General features: G+C 34.3%; 1 long non-coding RNA gene across 1 annotated transcript; it reads right to left on the bottom strand.

Moving 5' to 3' along the window:
- Positions 1-5,123: 5,123 nt before the first annotated feature.
- On the bottom strand, positions 5,124-6,649 carry LOC140851107 (uncharacterized). Its single transcript, XR_012133913.1, has 5 exons — positions 6,525-6,649; positions 6,186-6,439; positions 5,900-6,044; positions 5,712-5,803; positions 5,124-5,632 (listed from the first exon to the last, which is right to left on the bottom strand). It is a non-coding gene; the product is annotated as an uncharacterized lncRNA (long non-coding RNA).
- Positions 6,650-7,323: the final 674 nt, after the last annotated feature.

The raw sequence follows: 7,323 nt of genomic DNA on the forward strand, positions 1-7,323 counted from the left end.
CCCGTCAGGTTCTTCAGGAGTTTACTCTTCCCACTCGTTCATCCCGATGTCCATCATGACTCCGTGGTGTAAGCTTTAGAGTTTCTAAACTCAAGGTTCACGTTTGTTGGTGGCAAAGTCCTGCCTATCAATAGACAACCCAAGAAACTTGTGTGTTTCCCTCTCTGTTCCCTTTCATACCTTAAGATTGCTATCGTTACAACTTGAAAACACTACACTTATTAATAAATAATGGAGGAAAAAAATATGCTTCAAGGTGTACATTGTTGTCAGACTTCAGAGCTCATTTTGAGGGTCTCAGTTTGAATTATCTATTTTAGGCAGAATAATGTCCTAGAAAAATAGAATCCGAAGCACATCAAGAATACATTTTTTTCTGTTTTATTTAAGATAACATTATTTTTTTTGGTGATCGATATGTATGGTTTATGAGTCTCCGAGCTTTAGGAAACTGAGATTTGAGCCAATGAGTTTCGTATGAGGTGCAGCCCAGATGCTGACTTTTTGAGCAAAATGATCATTGCTCAACTAAAAAGAGCCCTTTTTGGTTTATAAAATAGAAGGCTAGCCATTACGTTTCAGTAATAATTCATATTGGTTCTTACTTTGCATTTATCATCCTTGTGCAGTGATCATGCAAATTTTCCTTTTATCATTTAATTTTATCAAATTTCTCATAAGGGACATGCTTTGTAGTGGCTCTTGCTCCTCACGTTTATCATTTTCTAATTTTCTTATTATCTTTCTAAGTTTAAAACTCGTTCTTTTTTCTTCCTTTTCACACCTTGCTACTATATTGTGTCTGAAAACTCGTTGATTATATGTGCACCAAACTTCAATCCAAATCAAAGATTTGCTAAAACAAATCAAAAGTATATATGAAAGTTGACCGCCTATACTTTTATATGCATAATATAAAGTATGTACCTAATGTAAAGCCTCTTTTGGGCCTTTTCCAAAAAATGTTCATGCCACCGAAAAAAAGAAGAAGAAGTGTTTATCTTTGTATGTGGCCCCCTTTCATGTCTTACTTATATGGCAAGAGTCTGGTAAGTTCAAGCGAGCCAGGTTCCATGCTTATAACCGCATGTGGCAAACACCAATTAATAATGAGTGTATGATTGGCCATATCAAATCCATGCAGCATAAGTTTGGAGATTTTTTTTTTTTTTCCTTCTTTTGGATATGATAGTTTAGAGTCGTTGAGCTACCAACTTGTAGCTAACTAGTTGTTGAGAAGAAAAATGGGCAGAAATGTTCATCCCATTTTATTAATTCCATGAAGCATTCTGATACACCATGGGACGGACTATCCACTGTGGTGCTGATGACTCAATGGTAGCTCGATACATGTCCTTGGTAGAAGATTGTGGAGCAATCATCTAGCCTCCGTCACTTGGTCTTTTACGACTATGCCGGAGGAGTTATAGAATCTTCTGCCCATAAGACGATAAGTAGCCTGTCCATTCGCTGCTCCACTTCCTTCTTCACCATGTGAGATCCATAATCTCAGTAACTCTCAAACATGTGAGTTTTTATTTCCTAACAACTAGAGCATATCTCCATGACCACTGCTTTCTGGCAAACGATGCACGTTCTCGAAGATGAAAGGTACCCACCTTCATGTATATAATTCTACTCCTCGGGACCCTCCAAAGAGATTGATTCCGGATAAACTAGAACCTGACTCCTTCAAAAAACTCTAAGTTCTCCTGACTTCACATCTATTCTCCGTTTTCTATATGGCATCCTCTATCTCTCAATCTCCACTTTCTTGCATCGATCTTCCACACTTAATATTTGACAATACCTCTGATCTGCTTTAAAAGCTCATACTTATTCTATTTGCTTTCGTGAGAGATTGATTTAGGCATCGTAGGGTCCATTATTGAAAATCCCCTCCAGCATGAGGACTTTTCTATTTTTGATGATTTTGCAGGACCTGGCTTGAGGGATTGATTGAGGATTCGATGTCAGTATCTAACTTGGAAGATCTCGATTGATCATCCTATGGCTATCACTTTCTTCCGATTCTAACTCAGCGGCCTAAGCCAGCCCAATGCTCTTGGCGGCAACACATACCAACTCACAACATTGAATCAAGCTGTCAAAGACATCCAAAAGATGTAGGGTTCTTGGAGGGTAAGGCAGAGATTCAATACAGTAAAATCTATCTCAATTCAGAAATGTCAATGAACTCGGTTTTTTCTCAGAATTATATGTCCTTATCCTTCCCCCTTCTCAAATAATCCTCCACTGCAACAACCGCAAAATGTACCATCCAAGTCGTAGTCTTAAATACTGTGAGTAACAATTCTTAGAGACGTACAAAACAAATTAACACAATCATCACTATTCAATCAGGGTGCCGAGATCAGTTGGTGCCACAACATACATCATGTAGCAAATAATTTGAAAGGGGCTGGCAGTACCGCCATACCGGCCAACAAGAGTGCCATCTAATTTGTTCCAAGCTACAGGTCCTGAAGGAGTAATGATCAGGCCCATGTACTTAAGACTGTTCCCGGTACATGATATGAGGCCCCCACAGCTCACAATTGATTGGCATGAACCCATGAGAATTTCCTTTTTTTTTTTTTTTTTCCTACAACAGAACGGAGTAATGAATAACAATAATAATGACTGTGATGACGATTGAATAATGATAATGATGATAATGTGTCTCTTTATAATAGGCCATCTTCAAGATCATCATTTACCATTAAGATGAAAATGAGCAATGCTAATCCAAATTGAGAAGAGATGAGAAATAGTGGAAATCATGGTCGGCACTCTAAACATTTTTGCTTGTAGGGGAGGCTCATTCACCTCCTAAGTTGGCACTCAGGATGGTTCTTGATGGTTAAATTTTATTAATCTAATGTTGGTTTAGCATTTTGTTAATAGTGTTGCGATTGCAACCAATTGTACTAGCAAACTGTGAAATAGATGATAGAATAAAGTAAAACAACTAAATAGGAGATGCACAAATTTCAGGTGTCCCGGCTTTTGGCCTATGTCCACCGGCAGTGAAAGGTGGTAATTTCATTATAACAAAAAGGAGAGAAATCACAAAAGTAGCTTACAAATCTGAATAAGAGAAAAAACTTTAGAATAGCCACTAAAGAAGGGTGGTGGCCGCTTTCTTCTCTCATGTGGCTAAAAAAGAGTTAAATAAAAGTTTCAAACCACATTTGATAGAGCTGGTGGTAATGTTAACCGATAGACTATCTCCTGACTCGGTCCAAAATTTCAAATGGACCAATATATTTAGAGCTCAATTTGCCACGAACCCCAAACCTCATCACACCTATAGTAGGAGATATTTTCAAAAAATATGATCATCCACTTAAAAATCTAGCTCTCTTGTTCTATTGTCAACATAACTTGTTTGTCTGCCCTGAGCTATGTAAAGTTGCTTTCTAATCACTTGCACCTTATCTACCATCGCATTATTTTTGGGCCTAATAATTTTCTCTCTTCTATATTGTCCGAGCTAGGAGATTTACACTTTTTACCATATAATATCTCAGAAAGAGCTATCTGAATGTTTGCTTGGTAACTGTTGTTGTAGACAAACTAAACTAATGGCAAATGACTATCTTAGGCACCTCTCAGGTTCATGACACATGCTGTCAACATATGCTGTAGAATTTGAATGGTCCATTCTCATTGTTCATCAGTTCAGGGACGGAAGATTATACTGAACTTTAATTTAGTACCAAGAATTTTATGAAGACTCCTCTAAAACTATGAAACAAATCAACTGTCTCGATCTAACACTATAATAACTAGAATCTCATGCAACCTCACTATCTATTCTATATACAAGCTTGTCAATCTTTTCAAAGAGAGGCCACCTCAAAATGGTAAGAAGTAAGTTGATTTTGTTAATTGATCAACAATCATCTATACTGCATTATTACTTTGAGATATTTTAGGCAATCTAGTCATAGTAATATGCTCCCACTTTCATTGAGAAATAAAAAAGGATTGTAATGGTCCAGTAGATCTCTGATACTCAATTTTTACTTGCTGACATATTAGGCACTGAGCTACATATTGTGTAATATCTTTTTTCATAACAGACCACTAGAAATTTTTTCTTGAATCTCAGTACATCTTAGTACCTTTTTGATGCATCATATAAGCTAAATTGTGAACCTTTTCTAGAATTTCATATTTAATTCTAGAACTTTAGGTACATAAAATCACTACAACAAAATAGATTATTAGCGACGAAAAATTTTCGTCGCTAATAATCTATTTTTATAACTAATAATTATTAGCGATGAAATATTCGTCGCTAATTATTCATCATAAATAATCGCATCGTTGATAATATTTTATAATAAAAAAATTATTTCATCGCTAATAAACGATATTTACGATGATTAATTTTCATCATTAAAATATTTTCATTAAAAATTTTTAATCGTAAAAAAAAATATTTACGACAAATTATAACATCGCTAAATAATAAAATATTAATAGCGACAAAATTTTTTTTATCGCTATTAATTTAATTAAAATATTTTTTAAAATAAAATTTTTAAAAACTTTTAGCGATAAAAAATTTTCGTTGATAAAAATAGTTTTTGCAATGAAAATCTTTTATCACTATTAATTTAATAAAAAAATTTTTAAAAAATAAAATTAAATAATATTAGTGACGAAAACCTTACATCGTAAATAAGATAATTTTTGATGAAAATTTTTATCGCTAATAATTATTTACGATGAATAATTTTTCATCACTATTAATTATATATAAAATTTTAATAATTTTATATATATTAAAAAATTAAATTATCATACTAAAATATTTTTGACGATCAATATTTCATCAAAAATAATTCTGTCACTAGTAATTAATCATATTTTTTTAAAAAATAATATGCGAATATATTTTTTTAATTTATATCTATAATATTTTTTATAAATAAAAAAATTAAAATAAAAAATTTACATAATAAATAGATAAATAAATTTTATTATTTTATTATATTAAATTAAAATTATAAAAAATTTTAAATAAAAATAAAAAAATACATGAAGCCGTCAAGTGTTGGCATCTGGAGAATGAGTTGGGGAAGGAGAGTGCTTGAAAGAACTTGGACTGACCTGCTACTGCCTCATCAGCTGTATCGTTTGCTCCATCTGCGTCATCCACTTCATCATTTGAATCTGGAGCTGTTGATACTCGTCGACGCATGCAGTGAACTTCTGAGCTCGCTATTCAGCCTGCCTCTGCACCTCCATCAGTCGAGCCTCGCACGTAGAATGGATGTCAGTCCTAGATGAGCATGACGATGAGAGAGCAGTGATCCCATACCCTAGATCCCTAACATAACAGGATCTCATACCAAGCATTTGATCAAAGATCTCATCATCTGTGGGTGCGGTCGAGTCCTCAGAAATAGGCTGGGATCTCATGTCTGTCATACGATCCTGAAAATTAAAGTTATAGCTATTTTAATTTTGTAATAAAAATCAGACTGTAAATAAAAAAATAATTAAAAAAATTTACAAACAACTCCTGACTTCTCGTCGTCCACTCCCCTGACCGTTGCTAATGGGTCCGCTGGTAGATATCGATCATACCAAGAAGCTCGCCACTCTCAATATCTCTCTGTAATTGGAGAATTAATTAATTTTTTTTTTAAATAACTATAGAATTATATGCTAATTAAAAATTTAAAATTACCTACCATATGCTCCATGTGACGAGCGAACGACCTCGAACCCCCATAATGTGGTAGATCAGTCTCGTCCGATTCGCAGCATTCTGGGCACATCTTCTCTGTACAGTTACTAGTCAAATTAGTAGATAACAAATTTAATTTAAGAATAAATAATTCAATCATTAAACTCTAAAAAAAAAATTTGTATGTGTAACCTGATAAGCTGAATCCTCGTAATGCCGGCATATGATAGTCTAGTCATCCATAGTGATGCTGTCATAGGGCTGTTGTCGCGCTGCCTCCTCCCCATGATCCTGCACCACATGGTACCAATGCTGATGCATGTGATGGCAATAATCCCTGAAATGCAATGATAAATGAGTATCTACGGCTCGCCTCACAGATCCTCCTCAAAATCAATGATGTCGAATACACCCTGCCAATAATAAATATTAAAAAAATACTATACAAATTAAATATTCATAATATAATTTATTTTACCTATAAATGGATGTAGAAAATCTCTTTCTGAGCTGGTAGAACGTGACGCCAATCGAAGAGTGTCACGAGGGCATAACTATGGCATATGATGCCCAGCTCAGTTTGCCATGGCTTGCACCATCCCCTAATGGGTCTAGTGTAGCTGGTTGGTATCTCGATCCGGAGACGTTGTTCCAAGTACTCGTGTCTCCAACACTCTAAAGTGAGGTTCTTCGATGGACCTCGCCCTTGCCTCACTACTGATGAAGACTGATCTGAAATAACAATAAATAAATCATTAGTATGATCCAAATAAAAAAAATAAATTTTATTATTTTAAAAATATAATAATGCACTCACTGGGATCCGCCTCACTGGGACCTGTCAGTAGAGCTGGTGCGGCAACAGAGATCGGTGAAGGTGCCTCAACCTTCGAGGTAGACTGTGAACGCGAACGTCGTCGTCTGTCTCTTGATGCCATATCTGCAATAATTGAGATATAAATAAATATAATATTAAATAATAATAATAGAAATCAAATAACATTCTAATGAATACAATTATATCGCATACCATTATTGTAAGAGAAGATTGAACGAAGAATATAGATCTGCTCATCAATATTCATATCTTTCTCGATGTATAGATCCTTCTCCGAATTACAGTAATCGATATATGTGTCGTCTTTTATCTCATCATCATTTATGAACTGATCGTCACCCTCCAACTCATCAAGATTAAATAAAAAATCAGCTTCAACTTCATTGGATGGCAGATCAGCCCTATTCAAAGGTGCCGTTACAAGTTCTTCATCAACTAAAAGCTCAGTTAATGTTTGTTCTTCTTGTTGAAAAGCTTCTTCTTCATGTAAATCTGAATTTTCATCCATCTCTAATCAGATTGGTATGTCATATACACCTCTAGATATTATTTTTTGTACAACATGTCAATTACCTCAATACTTTAGATCCTTCAAATATATTATTTGTTTCGCTTAAGTTGCTAATATATACGGCTCATTTTGGTACCATGTTCGTATAAAATTTATACTGATAAATTGTGAATTGATATGAATATCGATCTTTGTATTACTAATATCCCATCATTCACACTAAAATAAAAATATAAAATTATTGGACCTATACTTCAGTTCTATGAT

Source organism: Elaeis guineensis, chromosome 8, assembly GCF_000442705.2.
Source record: "Elaeis guineensis isolate ETL-2024a chromosome 8, EG11, whole genome shotgun sequence".
NCBI lineage: Eukaryota > Viridiplantae > Streptophyta > Magnoliopsida > Arecales > Arecaceae > Elaeis > Elaeis guineensis.